Genomic DNA, 23365 nt, shown 5'->3' with positions numbered 1-23365 from the left:
TTGTGCTGTTTGCAATCAATCTTTTTCGAATCCTTGTGCTTTTTACCCTTTTTCTGAAACATCCTTGTGCTTTTCCCCCACGGTTCTTTTTAAAATCCTTGTGCTTTTTGCCCTTTTATTTAATCCTTGTGTTTTTTGCTCTCACTGTTTTATTTAAAATCCTTGTGCTTTTTTACCCTTGTTTGAAAAACCCTTGTGCTTTTCACTCTCACTGTTTTGTTTAAAATCCTTGTGCTTTTTTACCCTTGTTTGAAAAACCCTTGTGCTTTTCACTCTCACTGTTTTGTTTAAAATGCTTGTGTTTTTTGCCCTCACATTTTGAAATGCGTGTGCTTCTAACCCTCACTTTAAAAATCCTTGTGCTCTTTGCCCTCACTGTTTTAAAAAAAATCCTTATGCTTTTACCCTCACTGTTGTTTTAAATCTTGTGATCTTTTCCCCCATTCTTTTTTTAAAAATCCTTGTGCTTTGATCCCTCGGTTTTTGAAAATCCTGATGCTTTTTTCCTCACTGCTTTGTTGAAAATCCTTGTGCTTTTTAGCCTCACTGGTTTTTAAAATCCTTGTGTGTTTTACCCTCACTTTTTTTAAAATGCTTGTGCTTTTTACTTTATAAAAAAAAATCCTTGGGCATTTTACCCTCTGTTCTTTTAAAATCCTTGTGCTTTTTTGCTTTCAATATTGTTTTAAAAATCCTTGTGCTTTTTACCCTCTGTCGACTGTTCTGGTTACAAACTCCATTTCCTTCCTCTCACTCCAATCCATCCCTGGCCAATATCTCTGGCTGGAATAGAAGAATCACATCTCTGGTGACACCTTTGTTCCTGTGTTGATTCTGATACGCTGCCCATTCCTAATAGGAGCTGCTAACACCTTCAGAATATAATTCACTGGCTCATCCCGTCTGCGGTTTGAACTTTAAGCTTTGAAATACAGTCATAACGATGTGAATAATCCGCTAATTACAGTTCTAGCTTGAAACCTGCCAAAGCAATTTTGTGTCGAAATTTCTTTCCAAACTCACACCAATGTCACGTCCATCAGCCATTCTTGTTCGCATTGATCGATGCAGTTATTTAGTTTGGCAAAGTCTTTATTTTAATATGTTAACATTCTGAACCACATCATCACATCAATCCATGAAACGTTTCTCGTTCTCTCTCTCTGTCGATTGCCCAAACCCTTGGCATTTATTTATATTTTAACTGCTCTCATTCGTGTGAACACAGAACACAGAACATCACAGAACATTGATCCTCATGTAAGGTAAACTAATGTACGAAACCTCCAATTTATGTGACCATATGCATGTCCAGCAGTCTCAAATATCCCCAATGACCTCGCTTCCACAACTGCTGCTGGCAATGCATTCCATGCTCTCACAACTCTCTGCGTAAGAAACCCGCCTTTGACATCCCCTCTACACTTTACACCAAACAGCTTAAAACTATCGTGTTGACAATTTCTGCCCTGGGAAAACGTCTTTGGCTATCTATGCCTCAAATTATCTTGTACACCTCAATGAGGTCTCCTCTCTTCCTTTTTTTCCAATGAAAACGTCCGAGCTTCACTCTCTTTCAATGATTCAAGTTCTCACATTCATTCACTTTATCAAACTTCATTCCTTGAAGTTTGAATCGATCTTCACTCATTCATTCAATCAATCGCACTGCACTAGTTCATTCAAGATATCAACCTTCATTTCGTCATTCATTGAATCAATTTTCATGTGTTCATTCATTGAAACAAACATAATTCACTTCAAGACGCGAGCTTCAACTGTTCATTCAATGAATCAAACGTCATTCATTGATGGCATGAAAAGAACTTAACGCATTCATTCATCGAATTAAACTGCATTCATTCATTCATTGAATTAAACTTCGCTCAGTCATTCTTAGAATCAAGCTGCATTCATTCATTCAATGTCTTGAGCTGAAATCATTCACTCAATGAGGCAACTGTGTTGATTGGCGTGAGCTTCACTCATTCAGGCAAGAATCTCTTGTGCTTTTTGCCTTTTTAAAAACATCCTTGCGCTTTTATCCTCGCTTTCTTTTAAATCCTTGTGCTTTTTGTCCTCAGTTTTTTTTTAAATTCTTCTGCTTTTTACCCTCACATTTTTAAAAATCCTTGTGTGATTTAACGCTTTTTGAAACATCCTTATGCTTTTTACCCTCACTGTTGTTTTAAATCTTGTGATTTTTACCCTCACTTTTTTATAGTCCTTGTGCTTTTAACCCTCGGTTTTAAAAATATCCTTGTGCTTTTTGCCCTCACTGTTTTGTTTAAAATCCTTGTGCCTTTTACGCTCACTGATTTTTAAAATCCTTGTGCCTTTTACGCTCACTGGTTTTTAAAGTACCTGTGCGTTTTACACATTTTTGGACAAATTCTTGTGCTATTTACCTTCTTTTTTAAAACTCCTTGTGCTTTTTGCCCTCTGCTCTTTTAAAATCCTAGTGCTTTTTACCCACACTGTCTGTTTAAGTCCTTGTGCTGTTTGCAATCAATCTTTTTCGAATCCTTGTGCTTTTTACCCTTTTTCTGAAACATCCTTGTGCTTTTCCCCCACGGTTCTTTTTAAAATCCTTGTGCTTTTTGCCCTTTTATTTAATCCTTGTGTTTTTTGCTCTCACTGTTTTATTTAAAATCCTTGTGCTTTTTTACCCTTGTTTGAAAAACCCTTGTGCTTTTCACTCTCACTGTTTTGTTTAAAATCCTTGTGCTTTTTTACCCTTGTTTGAAAAACCCTTGTGCTTTTCACTCTCACTGTTTTGTTTAAAATGCTTGTGTTTTTTGCCCTCACATTTTGAAATGCGTGTGCTTCTAACCCTCACTTTAAAAATCCTTGTGCTCTTTGCCCTCACTGTTTTAAAAAAAATCCTTATGCTTTTACCCTCACTGTTGTTTTAAATCTTGTGATCTTTTCCCCCATTCTTTTTTTAAAAATCCTTGTGCTTTGATCCCTCGGTTTTTGAAAATCCTGATGCTTTTTTCCTCACTGCTTTGTTGAAAATCCTTGTGCTTTTTAGCCTCACTGGTTTTTAAAATTCTTGTGTGTTTTACCCTCACTTTTTTAAAAATGTTTGTGCTTTTTACTTTATTAAAAAAAATCCTTGGGCATTTTACCCTCTGTTCTTTTAAAAGCCTTGTGCTTTTTTGCTTTCAATTATGTTTTAAAAATCCTTGTGCTTTTTACCCTCTGTCGACTGTTCTGGTTACAAACTCCATTTCCTTCCTCTCACTCCAATCCATCCCTGGCCAATATCTCTGGCTGGAATAGAAGAATCACATCTCTGGTGACACCTTTGTTCCTGTGTTGATTCTGATACGCTGCCCATTCCTAATAGTAGCTGCTAACACCTTCAGAATATAATTCACTGGCTCATCCCGTCTGCGGTTTGAACTTTAAGCTTTGAAATACAGTCATAACGATGTGAATAATCCGCTAATTACAGTTCTAGCTTGAAACCTGCCAAAGCAATTTTGTGTCGAAATTTCTTTCCAAACTCACACCAATGTCACGTCCGTCAGCCATTCTTGTTCGCATTGATCTATGCAGTTATTTAGTTTGGCAAAGTCTTTATTTTAATATGTTAACATTCTGAACCACATCATCACATCAATCCATGAAACGTTTCTCGTTCTCTCTCTCTGTCGATTGCCCAAACCCTTGGCATTTATTTATATTTTAACTGCTCTCATTCGCGTGAACACCGAACACAGAACATCACAGAACATTGATCCTCATGTAAGGTAAACTAATGTACGAAACCTCCAATTTCTGTGATCATATGCATGTCCAGCAGTCTCAAATATCCCCAATGACCTCGCTTCCACAACTGCTGCTGGCAATGCATTCCATGCTCTCACAACTCTCTGCGTAAGAAACCCGCCTTTGACATCCCCTCTACACTTTACACCAAACAGCTTAAAACTATCGTGTTGACAATTTCTGCCCTGGGAAAACGTCTTTGGCTATCTATGCCTCAAATTATCTTGTACACCTCAATGAGGTCCCCTCTCTTCCTTTTTTTCCAATGAAAACGTCCGAGCTTCACTCTCTTTCAATGATTCAAGTTCTCACATTCATTCACTTTATCAAACTTCATTCCTTGAAGTTTGAATCGATCTTCACTCATTCATTCAATCAATCACACTGCACTAGTTCATTCAAGATATCAACCTTCATTTCGTCATTCATTGAATCAATTTTCATGTATTCATTCATTGAAACAAACATAATTCATTTCAAGACGCGAGCTTCAACTGTTCATTCAATGAATCAAACGTCATTCATTGATGGCATGAAAAGAACTGAACGCATTCATTCATCGAACTAAACTGCATTCATTCATTCATTGAATTAAACTTCACTCAGTCATTCATAGAATCAAGCTGCATTCATTCATTCAATGTCTTGAGCTTAAATCATTCACTCAATGAGGCACCTGTGTTGATTGGCTTGAGCTTCACTCATTCATGCAAGAATCTCTTGTGCTTTTTACCTTTTTAAAAACATCCTTGCGCTTTTATCCTCACTTTCTTTTAAATCCTTGTGCTTTTTACCCTCGCTTTTTTGAAATGTCCTTGTGCTTTTTACCATCAGTTTTTTTAAAAATCCTTGTGCTTTTTACCCACGGTTCTTTTTAAAATCCTTGTGCTTTTTACCCTCCCTGTTTTGTTAAAATCCTGCTGTTTTTTATCCTCACTGCTTTGTTTAAAATCCTTGTGCTTTTTCGTCTCTCTTTTTTTAAAATCCTTGTGCTTTTAACCCTCGGTTTTAAAAATATCCTTGTGCTTTTTGCCCTCACTGTTTTGTTTAAAATCCTTGTGCTTTTTTACCCTTGTTTGAAAAACCCTTGTGCTTTTCACTCTCTCTGTTTTGTTTAAAATGCTTGTGTTTTTTGCCCTCACATTTTGAAATGCGTGTGCTTCTAACCCTCACTTTAAAAATCCTTGTGCTCTTTGCCCTCACTGTTTTTTAAAAAAAATCCTTATGCTTTTTACCCTCACTGTTGTTTTAAATCTTGTGATCTTTACCCTCATTCTTTTTTTAAAAATCCTTGTGTTTTTATCCCTCCGTTTTTGAAAATCCTGATGCTTTTTTCCTCACTGCTTTGTTGAAAATCCTTGTGCTTTTTACCCTCATTGGTTTTTAAAATCCTTGTGTGTTTTACCCTCACTTTTTAAAAAATGTTTGTGCTTTTTACCTTTTTAAAAAAAATCCTTGGGCATTTTACCCTCTGTTCTTTTAAAATCCTTGTGCTTTTTTGCTTTCAATATTGTTTTAAAAATCCTTGTGCTTTTTACCCTCTGTCGACTGTTCTGGTTACAAACTCCATTTCCTTCCTCTCACTCCAATCCATCCCTGGCCAATATCTCTGGCTGCAATAGAAGAATCACAACTCTGGTGACACCTTTGTTCCTGTGTTGATTCTGATACGCTGCCCATTCCTAATAGTAGCTGCTAACACCTTCAGAATATAATTCACTGGCTCATCCCGTCTGCGGTTTGAACTTTAAGCTTTGAAATACAGTCATAACGATGTTAATAATCCGCTAATTACAGTTCTAGCTTGAAACCTGCCAAAGCAATTTTGTGTCGAAATTTCTTTCCAAACTCACACCAATGTGACGTCCATCAGCCATTCTTGTTCGCATTGATCGATGCAGTTATTTAGTTTGGCAAAGTCTTTATTTTAATATGTTAACATTCTGAACCACATCATCACATCAATCCATGAAACGTTTCTCGTTCTCTCTCTCTGTCGATTGCCCAAACCCTTGGCATTTATTTATATTTTAACTGCTCTCATTCGTGTGAACACCGAACACAGAACATCACAGAACATTGATCCTCATGTAAGGTAAACTAATGTACGAAACCTCCAATTTCTGTGACCATATGCATGTCCAGCAGTCTCAAATATCCCCAATGACCTCGCTTCCACAACTGCTGCTGGCAATGCATTCCATGCTCTCACAACTCTCTGCGTAAGAAACCCGCCTTTGACATCCCCTCTACACTTTACACCAAACAGCTTAAAACTATCGTGTTGACAATTTCTGCCCTGGGAAAACGTCTTTGGCTATCTATGCCTCAAATTATCTTGTACACCTCAATGAGGTCCCCTCTCTTCCTTTTTTTCCAATGAAAACGTCCGAGCTTCACTCTCTTTCAATGATTCAAGTTCTCACATTCATTCACTTTATCAAACTTCATTCCTTGAAGTTTGAATCGATCTTCACTCATTCATTCAATCAATCACACTGCACTAGTTCATTCAAGATATCAACCTTCATTTCGTCATTCATTGAATCAATTTTCATGTATTCATTCATTGAAACAAACATAATTCATTTCAAGACGCGAGCTTCAACTGTTCATTCAATGAATCAAACGTCATTCATTGATGGCATGAAAAGAACTTAACGCATTCATTCATCGAACTAAACTGCATTCATTCATTCATTGAATTAAACTTCACTCAGTCATTCATAGAATCAAGCTGCATTCATTCATTCAATGTCTTGAGCTTAAATCATTCACTCAATGAGGCAACTGTGTTGATTGGCGTGAGCTTCACTCATTCATGCAAGAATCTCTTGTGCTTTTTACCTTTTTAAAAACATCCTTGCGCTTTTATCCTCACTTTCTTTTAAATCCTTGTGCTTTTTACCCTCGCTTTTTTGAAATGTCCTTGTGCTTTTTACCCTCAGTTTGTAAAAAAATCCTTGTGCTTTTTACCCACGGTTCTTTTTAAAATCCTTGTGCTTTTTACCCTCCCTGTTTTGTTAAAATCCTGCTGTTTTTTATCCTCACTGCTTTGTTTAAAATCCTTGTGCTTTTTCGTCTCTCTTTTTTTGCAATCCTTGTGCTTTCTGTCCTCAGTTTTTAAAAAAAAATTCTTCTGCTTTTTACCCTCACATTTTTAAAAATCCTTGTGTGATTTAACGCTTTTTGAAACATCCTTATGCTTTTTACCCTCACTGTTGTTTTAAATCTTGTGATTTTTACCCTCACTTTTTTATAGTCCTTGTGCTTTTAACCCTCGGTTTTAAAAATATCCTTGTGCTTTTTACCCACACTGTCTGTTTAAGTCCTTGTGCTGTTTGCAATCAATCTTTTTCGAATCCTTGTGCTTTTCACCCTTTTTCTGAAACATCCTTGTGCTTTTCCCCCACGGTTCTTTTTAAAATCCTTGTGCTTTTTGCCCTTTTATTTAATCCTTGTGTTTTTTGCTCTCACTGTTTTATTTAAAATCCTTGTGCTTTTTTACCCTTGTTTGAAAAACCCTTGTGCTTTTCACTCTCACTGTTTTGTTTAAAATCCTTGTGCTTTTTTACCCTTGTTTGAAAAACCCTTGTGCTTTTCACTCTCACTGTTTTGTTTAAAATGCTTGTGTTTTTTGCCCTCACATTTTGAAATGCGTGTGCTTCTAACCCTCACTTTAAAAATCCTTGTGCTCTTTGCCCTCACTGTTTTTAAAAAAATCCTTATGCTTTTACCCTCACTGTTGTTTTAAATCTTGTGATCTTTTCCCCCATTCTTTTTTTAAAAATCCTTGTGCTTTGATCCCTCGGTTTTTGAAAATCCTGATGCTTTTTTCCTCACTGCTTTGTTGAAAATCCTTGTGCTTTTTAGCCTCACTGGTTTTTAAAATCCTTGTGTGTTTTACCCTCACTTTTTTTAAAATGCTTGTGCTTTTTACTTTATAAAAAAAAATCCTTGGGCATTTTACCCTCTGTTCTTTTAAAATCCTTGTGCTTTTTTGCTTTCAATATTGTTTTAAAAATCCTTGTGCTTTTTACCCTCTGTCGACTGTTCTGGTTACAAACTCCATTTCCTTCCTCTCACTCCAATCCATCCCTGGCCAATATCTCTGGCTGGAATAGAAGAATCACATCTCTGGTGACACCTTTGTTCCTGTGTTGATTCTGATACGCTGCCCATTCCTAATAGGAGCTGCTAACACCTTCAGAATATAATTCACTGGCTCATCCCGTCTGCGGTTTGAACTTTAAGCTTTGAAATACAGTCATAACGATGTGAATAATCCGCTAATTACAGTTCTAGCTTGAAACCTGCCAAAGCAATTTTGTGTCGAAATTTCTTTCCAAACTCACACCAATGTCACGTCCATCAGCCATTCTTGTTCGCATTGATCTATGCAGTTATTTAGTTTGGCAAAGTCTTTATTTTAATATGTTAACATTCTGAACCACATCATCACATCAATCCATGAAACGTTTCTCGTTCTCTCTCTCTGTCGATTGCCCAAACCCTTGGCATTTATTTATATTTTAACTGCTCTCATTCGTGTGAACACAGAACACAGAACATCACAGAACATTGATCCTCATGTAAGGTAAACTAATGTACGAAACCTCCAATTTATGTGACCATATGCATGTCCAGCAGTCTCAAATATCCCCAATGACCTCGCTTCCACAACTGCTGCTGGCAATGCATTCCATGCTCTCACAACTCTCTGCGTAAGAAACCCGCCTTTGACATCCCCTCTACACTTTACACCAAACAGCTTAAAACTATCGTGTTGACAATTTCTGCCCTGGGAAAACGTCTTTGGCTATCTATGCCTCAAATTATCTTGTACACCTCAATGAGGTCTCCTCTCTTCCTTTTTTTCCAATGAAAACGTCCGAGCTTCACTCTCTTTCAATGATTCAAGTTCTCACATTCATTCACTTTATCAAACTTCATTCCTTGAAGTTTGAATCGATCTTCACTCATTCATTCAATCAATCGCACTGCACTAGTTCATTCAAGATATCAACCTTCATTTCGTCATTCATTGAATCAATTTTCATGTGTTCATTCATTGAAACAAACATAATTCACTTCAAGACGCGAGCTTCAACTGTTCATTCAATGAATCAAACGTCATTCATTGATGGCATGAAAAGAACTTAACGCATTCATTCATCGAATTAAACTGCATTCATTCATTCATTGAATTAAACTTCACTCAGTCATTCTTAGAATCAAGCTGCATTCATTCATTCAATGTCTTGAGCTGAAATCATTCACTCAATGAGGCAACTGTGTTGATTGGCGTGAGCTTCACTCATTCAGGCAAGAATCTCTTGTGCTTTTTGCCTTTTTAAAAACATCCTTGCGCTTTTATCCTCGCTTTCTTTTAAATCCTTGTGCTTTTTGTCCTCAGTTTTTTTTTAAATTCTTCTGCTTTTTACCCTCACATTTTTAAAAATCCTTGTGTGATTTAACGCTTTTTGAAACATCCTTATGCTTTTTACCCTCACTGTTGTTTTAAATCTTGTGATTTTTACCCTCACTTTTTTATAGTCCTTGTGCTTTTAACCCTCGGTTTTAAAAATATCCTTGTGCTTTTTGCCCTCACTGTTTTGTTTAAAATCCTTGTGCCTTTTACGCTCACTGATTTTTAAAATCCTTGTGCCTTTTACGCTCACTGGTTTTTAAAGTACCTGTGCGTTTTACACATTTTTGGACAAATTCTTGTGCTATTTACCTTCTTTTTTAAAACTCCTTGTGCTTTTTGCCCTCTGCTCTTTTAAAATCCTAGTGCTTTTTACCCACACTGTCTGTTTAAGTCCTTGTGCTGTTTGCAATCAATCTTTTTCGAATCCTTGTGCTTTTTACCCTTTTTCTGAAATATCCTTGTGCTTTTCCCCCACGGTTCTTTTTAAAATCCTTGTGCTTTTTGCCCTTTTATTTAATCCTTGTGTTTTTTGCTCTCACTGTTTTATTTAAAATCCTTGTGCTTTTTTACCCTTGTTTGAAAAACCCTTGTGCTTTTCACTCTCACTGTTTTGTTTAAAATCCTTGTGCTTTTTTACCCTTGTTTGAAAAACCCTTGTGCTTTTCACTCTCACTGTTTTGTTTAAAATGCTTGTGTTTTTTGCCCTCACATTTTGAAATGCGTGTGCTTCTAACCCTCACTTTAAAAATCCTTGTGCTCTTTGCCCTCACTGTTTTAAAAAAAATCCTTATGCTTTTACCCTCACTGTTGTTTTAAATCTTGTGATCTTTTCCCCCATTCTTTTTTAAAAAATCCTTGTGCTTTGATCCCTCGGTTTTTGAAAATCCTGATGCTTTTTTCCTCACTGCTTTGTTGAAAATCCTTGTGCTTTTTAGCCTCACTGGTTTTTAAAATCCTTGTGTGTTTTACCCTCACTTTTTTTAAAATGCTTGTGCTTTTTACTTTATAAAAAAAAATCCTTGGGCATTTTACCCTCTGTTCTTTTAAAATCCTTGTGCTTTTTTGCTTTCAATATTGTTTTAAAAATCCTTGTGCTTTTTACCCTCTGTCGACTGTTCTGGTTACAAACTCCATTTCCTTCCTCTCACTCCAATCCATCCCTGGCCAATATCTCTGGCTGGAATAGAAGAATCACATCTCTGGTGACACCTTTGTTCCTGTGTTGATTCTGATACGCTGCCCATTCCTAATAGTAGCTGCTAACACCTTCAGAATATAATTCACTGGCTCATCCCGTCTGCGGTTTGAACTTTAAGCTTTGAAATACAGTCATAACGATGTGAATAATCCGCTAATTACAGTTCTAGCTTGAAACCTGCCAAAGCAATTTTGTGTCGAAATTTCTTTCCAAACTCACACCAATGTCACGTCCATCAGCCATTCTTGTTCGCATTGATCGATGCAGTTATTTAGTTTGGCAAAGTCTTTATTTTAATATGTTAACATTCTGAACCACATCATCACATCAATCCATGAAACGTTTCTCGTTCTCTCTCTCTGTCGATTGCCCAAACCCTTGGCATTTATTTATATTTTAACTGCTCTCATTCGTGTGAACACAGAACACAGAACATCACAGAACATTGATCCTCATGTAAGGTAAACTAATGTACGAAACCTCCAATTTATGTGACCATATGCATGTCCAGCAGTCTCAAATATCCCCAATGACCTCGCTTCCACAACTGCTGCTGGCAATGCATTCCATGCTCTCACAACTCTCTGCGTAAGAAACCCGCCTTTGACATCCCCTCTACACTTTACACCAAACAGCTTAAAACTATCGTGTTGACAATTTCTGCCCTGGGAAAACGTCTTTGGCTATCTATGCCTCAAATTATCTTGTACACCTCAATGAGGTCTCCTCTCTTCCTTTTTTTCCAATGAAAACGTCCGAGCTTCACGCTCTTTCAATGATTCAAGTTCTCACATTCATTCACTTTATCAAACTTCATTCCTTGAAGTTTGAATCGATCTTCACTCATTCATTCAATCAATCGCACTGCACTAGTTCATTCAAGATATCAACCTTCATTTCGTCATTCATTGAATCAATTTTCATGTGTTCATTCATTGAAACAAACATAATTCACTTCAAGACGCGAGCTTCAACTGTTCATTCAATGAATCAAACGTCATTCATTGATGGCATGAAAAGAACTTAACGCATTCATTCATCGAATTAAACTGCATTCATTCATTCATTGAATTAAACTTCACTCAGTCATTCTTAGAATCAAGCTGCATTCATTCATTCAATGTCTTGAGCTTAAATCATTCACTCAATGAGGCAACTGTGTTGATTGGCGTGAGCTTCACTCATTCAGGCAAGAATCTCTTGTGCTTTTTGCCTTTTTAAAAACATCCTTGCGCTTTTATCCTCGCTTTCTTTTAAATCCTTGTGCTTTTTGTCCTCAGTTTATTTTTAAATTCTTCTGCTTTTTACCCTCACATTTTTAAAAATCCTTGTGTGATTTAACGCTTTTTGAAACATCCTTATGCTTTTTACCCTCACTGTTGTTTTAAATCTTGTGATTTTTACCCTCACTTTTTTATAGTCCTTGTGCTTTTAACCCTCGGTTTTAAAAATATCCTTGTGCTTTTTGCCCTCACTGTTTTGTTTAAAATCCTTGTGCCTTTTACGCTCACTGATTTTTAAAATCCTTGTGCCTTTTACGCTCACTGGTTTTTAAAGTACCTGTGCGTTTTACACATTTTTGGACAAATTCTTGTGCTATTTACCTTCTTTTTTAAAACTCCTTGTGCTTTTTGCCCTCTGCTCTTTTAAAATCCTAGTGCTTTTTACCCACACTGTCTGTTTAAGTCCTTGTGCTGTTTGCAATCAATCTTTTTCGAATCCTTGTGCTTTTTACCCTTTTTCTGAAACATCCTTGTGCTTTTCCCCCACGGTTCTTTTTAAAATCCTTGTGCTTTTTGCCCTTTTATTTAATCCTTGTGTTTTTTGCTCTCACTGTTTTATTTAAAATCCTTGTGCTTTTTTACCCTTGTTTGAAAAACCCTTGTGCTTTTCACTCTCACTGTTTTGTTTAAAATGCTTGTGTTTTTTGCCCTCACATTTTGAAATGCGTGTGCTTCTAACCCTCACTTTAAAAATCCTTGTGCTCTTTGCCCTCACTGTTTTAAAAAAAATCCTTATGCTTTTACCCTCACTGTTGTTTTAAATCTTGTGATCTTTTCCCCCATTCTTTTTTTAAAAATCCTTGTGCTTTGATCCCTCGGTTTTTGAAAATCCTGATGCTTTTTTCCTCACTGCTTTGTTGAAAATCCTTGTGCTTTTTAGCCTCACTGGTTTTTAAAATCCTTGTGTGTTTTACCCTCACTTTTTAAAAAATGTTTGTGCTTTTTACTTTATTAAAAAAAATCCTTGGGCATTTTACCCTCTGTTCTTTTAAAAGCCTTGTGCTTTTTTGCTTTCAATATTGTTTTAAAAATCCTTGTGCTTTTTACCCTCTGTCGACTGTTCTGGTTACAAACTCCATTTCCTTCCTCTCACTCCAATCCATCCCTGGCCAATATCTCTGGCTGGAATAGAAGAATCACATCTCTGGTGACACCTTTGTTCCTGTGTTGATTCTGATACGCTGCCCATTCCTAATAGTAGCTGCTAACACCTTCAGAATATAATTCACTGGCTCATCCCGTCTGCGGTTTGAACTTTAAGCTTTGAAATACAGTCATAACGATGTGAATAATCCGCTAATTACAGTTCTAGCTTGAAACCTGCCAAAGCAATTTTGTGTCGAAATTTCTTTCCAAACTCACACCAATGTCACGTCCATCAGCCATTCTTGTTCGCATTGATCTATGCAGTTATTTAGTTTGGCAAAGTCTTTATTTTAATATGTTAACATTCTGAACCACATCATCACATCAATCCATGAAACGTTTCTCGTTCTATCTCTCTGTCGATTGCCCAAACCCTTGGCATTTATTTATATTTTAACTGCTCTCATTCGTGTGAACACCGAACACAGAACATCACAGAACATTGATCCTCATGTAAGGTAAACTAATGTACGAAACCTCCAATTTCTGTGATCATATGCATGTCCAGCAGTCTCAAATATCCCCAATGACCTCGCTTCCACAACTTCTGCTTGCAATGCATTCCATGCTCTCACAACTCTCTGCGTAAGAAACCCGCCTTTGACATCCCCTCTACACTTTACACCAAACAGCTTAAAACTTTCGTGTTGACAATTTCTGCCCTGGGAAAACGTCTTTGGCTATCTATGCCTCAAATTATCTTGTACACCTCAATGAGGTCCCCTCTCTACCTTTTTTTCCAATGAAAACGTCCGAGCTTCACTCTCTTTCAATGATTCAAGTTCTCACATTCATTCACTTTATCAAACTTCATTCCTTGAAGTTTGAATCGATCTTCACTCATTCATTCAATCAATCGCACTGCACTAGTTCATTCAAGATATCAACCTTCATTTCGTCATTCATTGAATCAATTTTCATGTATTCATTCATTGAAACAAACATAATTCATTTCAAGACGCGACCTTCAACTGTTCATTCAATGAATCAAACGTCATTCATTGATGGCATGAAAAGAACTTAACGCATTCATTCATCGAACTAAACTGCATTCATTCATTCATTGAATTAAACTTCACTCAGTCATTCATAGAATCAAGCTGCATTCATTCATTCAATGTCTTGAGCTTAAATCATTCACTCAATGAGGCAACTGTGTTGATTGGCTTGAGCTTCACTCATTCAGGCAAGAATCTCTTGTGCTTTTTACCTTTTTAAAAACATCCTTGCGCTTTTATCCTCACTTTCTTTTAAATCCTTGTGCTTTTTACCCTCGCTTTTTTGAAATGTCCTTGTGCTTTTTACCATCAGTTTTTTTAAAAATCCGTGTGCTTTTTACCCACGGTTCTTTTTAAAATCCTTGTGCTTTTTACCCTCCCTGTTTTGTTAAAATCCTGCTGTTTTTTATCCTATCTGCTTTGTTTAAAATCCTTGTGCTTGATCGTCTCTCTTTTTTTAAAATCCTTGTCCTTTTAACCCTCGGTTTTAAAAATATCCTTGTGCTTTTTGCCCTCACTGTTTTGTTTAAAATCCTTGTGCTTTTTTACCCTTGTTTGAAAAACCCTTGTGCTTTTCACTCTCACTGTTTTGTTTAAAATGCTTGTGTTTTTTGCCCTCACATTTTGAAATGCGTGTGCTTCTAACCCTCACTTTAAAAATCCTTGTGCTCTTTGCCCTCACTGTTTTTTAAAAAAAATCCTTATGCTTTTTACCCTCACTGTTGTTTTAAATCTTGTGATCTTTACCCTCATTCTTTTTTTAAAAATCCTTGTGTTTTTATCCCTCCGTTTTTGAAAATCCTGATGCTTTTTTCCTCACTGCTTTGTTGAAAATCCTTGTGCTTTTTACCCTCATTGGTTTTTAAAATCCTTGTGTGTTTTACCCTCACTTTTTAAAAAATGTTTGTGCTTTTTACCTTTTTAAAAAAAATCCTTGGGCATTTTACCCTCTGTTCTTTTAAAATCCTTGTGCTTTTTTGCTTTCAATATTGTTTTAAAAATCCTTGTGCTTTTTACCCTCTGTCGACTGTTCTGGTTACAAACTCCATTTCCTTCCTCTCACTCCAATCCATCCCTGGCCAATATCTCTGGCTGCAATAGAAGAATCACAACTCTGGTGACACCTTTGTTCCTGTGTTGATTCTGATACGCTGCCCATTCCTAATAGTAGCTGCTAACACCTTCAGAATATAATTCACTGGCTCATCCCGTCTGCGGTTTGAACTTTAAGCTTTGAAATACAGTCATAACGATGTTAATAATCCGCTAATTACAGTTCTAGCTTGAAACCTGCCAAAGCAATTTTGTGTCGATATTTCTTTCCAAACTCACACCAATGTGACGTCCATCAGCCATTCTTGTTCGCATTGATCGATGCAGTTATTTAGTTTGGCAAAGTCTTTATTTTAATATGTTAACATTCTGAACCACATCATCACATCAATCCATGAAACGTTTCTCGTTCTCTCTCTCTGTCGATTGCCCAAACCCTTGGCATTTATTTATATTTTAACTGCTCTCATTCGTGTGAACACCGGACACAGAACATCACAGAACATTGATCCTCATGTAAGGTAAACTAATGTACGAAACCTCCAATTTATGTGACCATATGCATGTCCAGCAGTCTCAAACATCCCCAATGACCTCGCTTCCACAACTGCTGCTGGCAATGCATTCCATGCTCTCACAACTCTCTGCGTAAGAAACCCGCCTTTGACATCCCCTCTAAACTTTACACCAAACAGCTTAAAACTATCGTGTTGACAATTTCTGCCCTGGGAAAACGTCTTTGGCTATCTATGCCTCAAATTATCTTGTACACCTCAATGAGGTCTCCTCTCTTTATTTTTTTCCAATGAGAACGTCCGAGCTTCACGCTCTTTCAATGATTCAAGTTCTCACATTCATTCACTTTATCAAACTTCATTCCTTGAAGTTTGAATCGATCTTCACTCATTCATTCAATCAATCGCACTGCACTAGTTCATTCAAGATATCAACCTTCATTTCGTCATTCATTGAATCAATTTTCATGTATTCATTCATTGAAACAAACATAATTCATTTCAAGACGTGAGCTTCAACTATTCATTCAATGAACCAAACGTCATTCATTGATGGCGTGAAAAGAACTTAACGCATTCATTCATCGAACTAAACTGCATTCATTCATTCATTGAATTAAACTTCACTCAGTCATTCTTAGAATCAAGCTGCATTCATTCATTCAATGTCTTGAGCTTAAATCATTCACTCAATGAGGCAACTGTGTTGATTGGCGTGAGCTTCACTCATTCAGGCAAGAATCCCTTGTGCTTTTTGCCTTTTTAAAAACATCCTTGCGCTTTTATCCTCGCTTTCTTTTAAATCCTTGTGCTTTTTGTCCTCAGTTTTTTTTTAAATTCTTCTGCTTTTTACCCTCACATTTTTAAAAATCCCTGTGTGATTTAACGCTTTTTGAAACATCCTTATGCTTTTTACCCTCACTGTTGTTTTAAATCTTGTGATTTTTACCCTCACTTTTTTATAGTCCTTGTGCTTTTAACCCTCGGTTTTAAAAATATCCTTGTGCTTTTTGCCCTCACTGTTTTGTTTAAAATCCTTGTGCCTTTCACGATCACTGGTTTTTAAAATCCTTGTGCCTTTTACGCTCACTGGTTTTTAAAGTACCTGTGCGTTTTACACATTTTTGGACAAATTCTTGTGCTATTTACCTTCTTTTTTAAAACTCCTTGTGCTTTTTGCCCTCTGCTCTTTTAAAATCCTAGTGCTTTTTACCCACACTGTCTGTTTAAGTCCTTGTGCTGTTTGCAATCAATCTTTTTCGAATCCTTGTGCTTTTTACCCTTTTTCTGAAACATCCTTGTGCTTTTCCCCCACGGTTCTTTTTAAAATCCTTGTGCTTTTTGCCCTTTTATTTAATCCTTGTGTTTTTTGCTCTCACTGTTTTATTTAAAATCCTTGTGCTTTTTTACCCTTGTTTGAAAAACCCTTGTGCTTTTCACTCTCACTGTTTTGTTTAAAATCCTTGTGCTTTTTTACCCTTGTTTGAAAAACCCTTGTGCTTTTCACTCTCACTGTTTTGTTTAAAATGCTTGTGTTTTTTGCCCTCACATTTTAAAATGCGTGTGCTTCTAACCCTCACTTTAAAAATCCTTGTGCTCTTTGCCCTCACTGTTTTAAAAAAAATCCTTATGCTTTTACCCTCACTGTTGTTTTAAATCTTGTGATCTGTTCCCCCATTCTTTTTTTAAAAATCCTTGTGCTTTGATCCCTCGGTTTTTGAAAATCCTGATGCTTTTTTCCTCACTGCTTTGTTGAAAATCCTTGTGCTTTTTAGCCTCACTGGTTTTTAAAATCCTTGTGTGTTTTACCCTCACTTTTTTTAAAATGTTTGTGCTTTTTACTTTATTAAAAATATCCTTGGGCATTTTACCCTCTGTTCTTTTAAAATCCTTGTGCTTTTTTGCTTTCAATATTGTTTTAAAAATCCTTGTGCTTTTTACCCTCTGTCGACTGTTCTGGTTACAAACTCCATTTCCTTCCTCTCACTCCAATCCATCCCTGGCCAATATCTCTGGCTGGAATAGAAGAATCACATCTCTGGTGACACCTTTGTTCCTGTGTTGATTCTGATACGCTGCCCATTCCTAATAGTAGCTGCTAACACCTTCAGAATATAATTCACTGGCTCATCCCGTCTGCGGTTTGAACTTTAAGCTTTGAAATACAGTCATAACGATGTGAATAATCCGCTAATTACAGTTCTAGCTTGAAACCTGCCAAAGCAATTTTGTGTCGAAATTTCTTTCCAAACTCACACCAATGTGACGTCCATCAGCCATTCTTGTTCGCATTGATCTATGCAGTTATTTAGTTTGGCAAAGTCTTTATTTTAATATGTTAACATTCTGAACCACATCATCACATCAATCCATGAAACGTTTCTCGTTCTCTCTCTCTGTCGATTGCCCAAACCCTTGGCATTTATTTATATTTTAACTGCTCTCATTCGTGTGAACACCGAACACAGAACATCACAGAACATTGATCCTCATGTAAGGTAAACTAATGTACGAAACCTCCAATTTCTGTGACCATATGCATGTCCAGCAGTCTCAAATATCCCCAATGACCTCGCTTCCACAACTGCTGCTGGCAATGCATTCCATGCTCTCACAACTCTCTGCGTAAGAAACCCGCCTTTGACATCCCCTCTACAATTTACACCAAACAGCTTAAAACTATCGTGTTGACACTTTCTGCCCTGGGAAAACGTCTTTGGCTATCTATGCCTCAAATTATCTTGTACACCTCAATGAGGTCCCCTCTCTACCTTTTTTTCCAATGAAAACGTCCGAGCTTCACTCTCTTTCAATGATTCAAGTTCTCACATTCATTCACTTTATCAAACTTCATTCCTTGAAGTTTGAATCGATCTTCACTCATTCATTCAATCAATCACACTGCACTAGTTCATTCAAGATATCAACCTTCATTTCGTCATTCATTGAATCAATTTTCATGTATTCATTCATTGAAACAAACATAATTCATTTCAAGACGCGAGCTTCAACTGTTCATTCAATGAATCAAACGTCATTCATTGATGGCATGAAAAGAACTTAACGCATTCATTCATCGAACTAAACTGCATTCATTCATTCATTGAATTAAACTTCACTCAGTCATTCATAGAATCAAGCTGCATTCATTCATTCAATGTCTTGAGCTTAAATCATTCACTCAATGAGGCAACTGTGTTGATTGGCTTGAGCTTCACTCATTCAGGCAAGAATCTCTTGTGCTTTTTACCTTTTTAAAAACATCCTTGCGCTTTTATCCTCACTTTCTTTTAAATCCTTGTGCTTTTTACCCTCGCTTTTTTGAAATGTCCTTGTGCTTTTTACCATCAGTTTTTTTAAAAATCCTTGTGCTTTTTACCCACGGTTCTTTTTAAAATCCTTGTGCTTTTTACCCTCCCTGTTTTGTTTAAATCCTGCTGTTTTTTATCCTCACTGCTTTGTTTAAAATCCTTGTGCTTTTTCGTCTCTCTTTTTTTAAAATCCTTGTGCTTTTAACCCTCGGTTTTAAAAATATCCTTGTGCTTTTTGCCCTCACTGTTTTGTTTAAAATCCTTGTGCCTTTTACGCTCACTGGTTTTTAAAGTCCCTGTGCGTTTTACACATTTTTGGACAAATTCTTGTGCTATTTACCTTCTTTTTTAAAACTCCTTGTGCTTTTTACCCTCTGCTCTTTTAAAATCCTAGTGCTTTTTACCCACACTGTCTGTTTAAGTCCTTGTGCTGTTTGCAATCAATCTTTTTCGAATCCTTGTGCTTTTTACCCTTTTTTTGAAACATCCTTGTGCTTTTCCCCCACGGTTCTTTTTAAAAGCCTTGTGCTTTTTGCCCTTTTTTTTAATCCTTGTGCTTTTTGCTCTCACTGTTTTATTTAAAATCCTTGTGCTTTTTTACCCTTGTTTGAAAAACCCTTGTGCTTTTCACTCTCACTGTTTTGTTTAAAATGCTTGTGTTTTTTGCCCTCACATTTTGAAATGCGTGTGCTTCTAACCCTCACTTTAAAAATCCTTGTGCTCTTTGCCCTCACTGTTTTTTAAAAAAAATCCTAATGCTTTTTACCCTCACTGTTGTTTTAAATCTTGTGATCTTTACCCTCATTCTTTTTTTAAAAATCCTTGTGTTTTTATCCCTCCGTTTTTGAAAATCCTGATGCTTTTTTCCTCACTGCTTTGTTGAAAATCCTTGTGCTTTTTACCCTCATTGGTTTTTAAAATCCTTGTGTGTTTTACCCTCACTTTTTAAAAAATGTTTGTGCTTTTTACCTTTTTAAAAATAATCCTTGGGCATTTTACCCTCTGTTCTTTTAAAATCCTTGTGCTTTTTTGCTTTCAATATTGTTTTAAAAATCCTTGTGCTTTTTACCCTCTGTCGACTGTTCTGGTTACAAACTCCATTTCCTTCCTCTCACTCCAATCCATCCCTGGCCAATATCTCTGGCTGCAATAGAAGAATCACAACTCTGGTGACACCTTTGTTCCTGTGTTGATTCTGATACGCTGCCCATTCCTAATAGTAGCTGCTAACACCTTCAGAATATAATTCACTGGCTCATCCCGTCTGCGGTTTGAACTTTAAGCTTTGAAATACAGTCATAACGATGTTAATAATCCGCTAATTACAGTTCTAGCTTGAAACCTGCCAAAGCAATTTTGTGTCGAAATTTCTTTCCAAACTCACACCAATGTGACGTCCATCAGCCATTCTTGTTCGCATTGATCTATGCAGTTATTTAGTTTGGCAAAGTCTTTATTTTAATATGTTAACATTCTGAACCACATCATCACATCAATCCATGAAACGTTTCTCGTTCTCTCTCTCTGTCGATTGCCCAAACCCTTGGCATTTATTTATATTTTAACTGCTCTCATTCGTGTGAACACCGAACACAGAACATCACAGAACATTGCTCCTCATGTAAGGTAAACTAATGTACGAAACCTCCAACTTATGTGACCATATGCATGTCCAGCAGTCTCAAACATCCCCAATGACCTCGCTTCCACAACTGCTGCTGGCAATGCATTCCATGCTCTCACAACTCTCTGCGTAAGAAACCCGCCTTTGACATCCCCTCTACACTTTACACCAAACAGCTTAAAACTATCGTGTTGACAATTTCTGCCCTGGGAAAACGTCTTTGGCTATCTATGCCTCAAATTATCTTGTACACCTCAATGAGGTCTCCTCTCTTTATTTTTTTCCAATGAGAACGTCCGAGCTTCACGCTCTTTCAATGATTCAAGTTCTCACATTCATTCACTTTATCAAACTTCATTCCTTGAAGTTTGAATCGATCTTCACTCATTCATTCAATCAATCGCACTGCACTAGTTCATTCAAGATATCAACCTTCATTTCGTCATTCATTGAATCAATTTTCATGTATTCATTCATTGAAACAAACATAATTCATTTCAAGACGTGAGCTTCAACTATTCATTCAATGAACCAAACGTCATTCATTGATGGCATGAAAAGAACTTAACGCATTCATTCATCGAACTAAACTGCATTCATTCATTCATTGAATTAAACTTCACTCAGTCATTCTTAGAATCAAGCTGCATTCATTCATTCAATGTCTTGAGCTTAAATCATTCACTCAATGAGGCAACTGTGTTGATTGGCGTGAGCTTCACTCATTCAGGCAAGAATCTCTTGTGCTTTTTGCCTTTTTAAAAACATCCTTGCGCTTTTATCCTCGCTTTCTTTTAAATCCTTGTGCTTTTTGTCCTCAGTTTTTTTTTAAATTCTTCTGCTTTTTACCCTCACATTTTTAAAAATCCTTGTGTGATTTAACGCTTTTTGAAACATCCTTATGCTTTTTACCCTCACTGTTGTTTTAAATCTTGTGATTTTTACCCTCACTTTTTTATAGTCCTTGTGCTTTTAACCCTCGGTTTTAAAAATATCCTTGTGCTTTTTGCCCTCACTGTTTTGTTTAAAATCCTTGTGCCTTTCACGATCACTGGTTTTTAAAATCCTTGTGCCTTTTACGCTCACTGGTTTTTAAAGTACCTGTGCGTTTTACACATTTTTGGACAAATTCTTGTGCTATTTACCTTCTTTTTTAAAACTCCTTGTGCTTTTTGCCCTCTGCTCTTTTAAAATCCTAGTGCTTTTTACCCACACTGTCTGTTTAAGTCCTTGTGCTGTTTGCAATCAATCTTTTTCGAATCCTTGTGCTTTTTACCCTTTTTCTGAAACATCCTTGTGCTTTTCCCCCACGGTTCTTTTTAAAAGCCTTGTGCTTTTTGCCCTTTTATTTAATCCTTGTGTTTTTTGCTCTCACTGTTTTATTTAAAATCCTTGTGCTTTTTTACCCTTGTTTGAAAAACCCTTGTGCTTTTCACTCTCACTGTTTTGTTTAAAATCCTTGTGCTTTTTTACCCTTGTTTGAAAAACCATTGTGCTTTTCACTCTCACTGTTTTGTTTAAAATGCTTGTGTTTTTTGCCCTCACATTTTGAAATGCGTGTGCTTCTAACCCTCACTTTAAAAATCCTTGTGCTCTTTGCCCTCACTGTTTTAAAAAAAATCCTTATGCTTTTACCCTCACTGTTGTTTTAAATCTTGTGATCTGTTCCCCCATTCTTTTTTTAAAAATCCTTGTGCTTTGATCCCTCGGTTTTTGAAAATCCTGATGCTTTTTTCCTCACTGCTTTGTTGAAAATCCTTGTGCTTTTTAGCCTCACTGGTTTTTAAAATCCTTGTGTGTTTTACCCTCACTTTTTAAAAAATGTTTGTGCTTTTTACTTTATTAAAAAAAATCCTTGGGCATTTTACCCTCTGTTCTTTTAAAATCCTTGTGCTTTTTTGCTTTCAATATTGTTTTAAAAATCCTTGTGCTTTTTACCCTCTGTCGACTGTTCTGGTTACAAACTCCATTTCCTTCCTCTCACTCCAATCCATCCCTGGCCAATATCTCTGGCTGGAATAGAAGAATCACATCTCTGGTGACACCTTTGTTCCTGTGTTGATTCTGATACGCTGCCCATTCCTAATAGTAGCTGCTAACACCTTCAGAATATAATTCACTGGCTCATCCCGTCTGCGGTTTGAACTTTAAGCTTTGAAATACAGTCATAACGATGTGAATAATCCGCTAATTACAGTTCTAGCTTGAAACCTGCCAAAGCAATTTTGTGTCGAAATTTCTTTCCAAACTCACACCAATGTGACGTCCATCAGCCATTCTTGTTCGCATTGATCTATGCAGTTGTTTAGTTTGGCAAAGTCTTTATTTTAATATGTTAACATTCTGAACCACATCATCACATCAATCCATGAAACGTTTCTCGTTCTCTCTCTCTGTCGATTGCCCAAACCCTTGGCATTTATTTATATTTTAACTGCTCTGATTCGTGTGAACACCGAACACAGAACATCACAGAACATTGATCCTCATGTAAGGTAAACTAATGTACGAAACCTCCAATTTCTGTGACCATATGCATGTCCAGCAGTCTCAAATATCCCCAATGACCTCGCTTCCACAACTGCTGCTGGCAATGCATTCCATGCTCTCACAACTCTCTGCGTAAGAAACCCGCCTTTGACATCCCCTCTACACTTTACACCAAACAGCTTAAAACTATCGTGTTGACAATTTCTGCCCTGGGAAAACGTCTTTGGCTATCTATGCCTCAAATTATCTTGTACACCTCAATGAGGTCCCCTCTCTACCTTTTTTTCCAATGAAAACGTCCGAGCTTCACTCTCTTTCAGTGATTCAAGTTCTCACATTCATTCACTTTATCAAACTTCATTCCTTGAAGTTTGAATCGATCTTCACTCATTCATTCAATCAATCACACTGCACTAGTTCATTCAAGATATCAACCTTCATTTCGTCATTCATTGAATCAATTTTCATGTATTCATTCATTGAAACAAACATAATTCATTTCAAGACGCGAGCTTCAACTGTTCATTCAATGAATCAAA

This window comes from Chiloscyllium punctatum, chromosome X (genome assembly GCF_047496795.1).
Source record: "Chiloscyllium punctatum isolate Juve2018m chromosome X, sChiPun1.3, whole genome shotgun sequence".
In the NCBI taxonomy this organism is placed as follows: domain Eukaryota; kingdom Metazoa; phylum Chordata; class Chondrichthyes; order Orectolobiformes; family Hemiscylliidae; genus Chiloscyllium; species Chiloscyllium punctatum.
The sequence above is the reverse complement of the archived record's forward strand: the minus strand, read 5'-3'. Positions refer to the sequence as shown.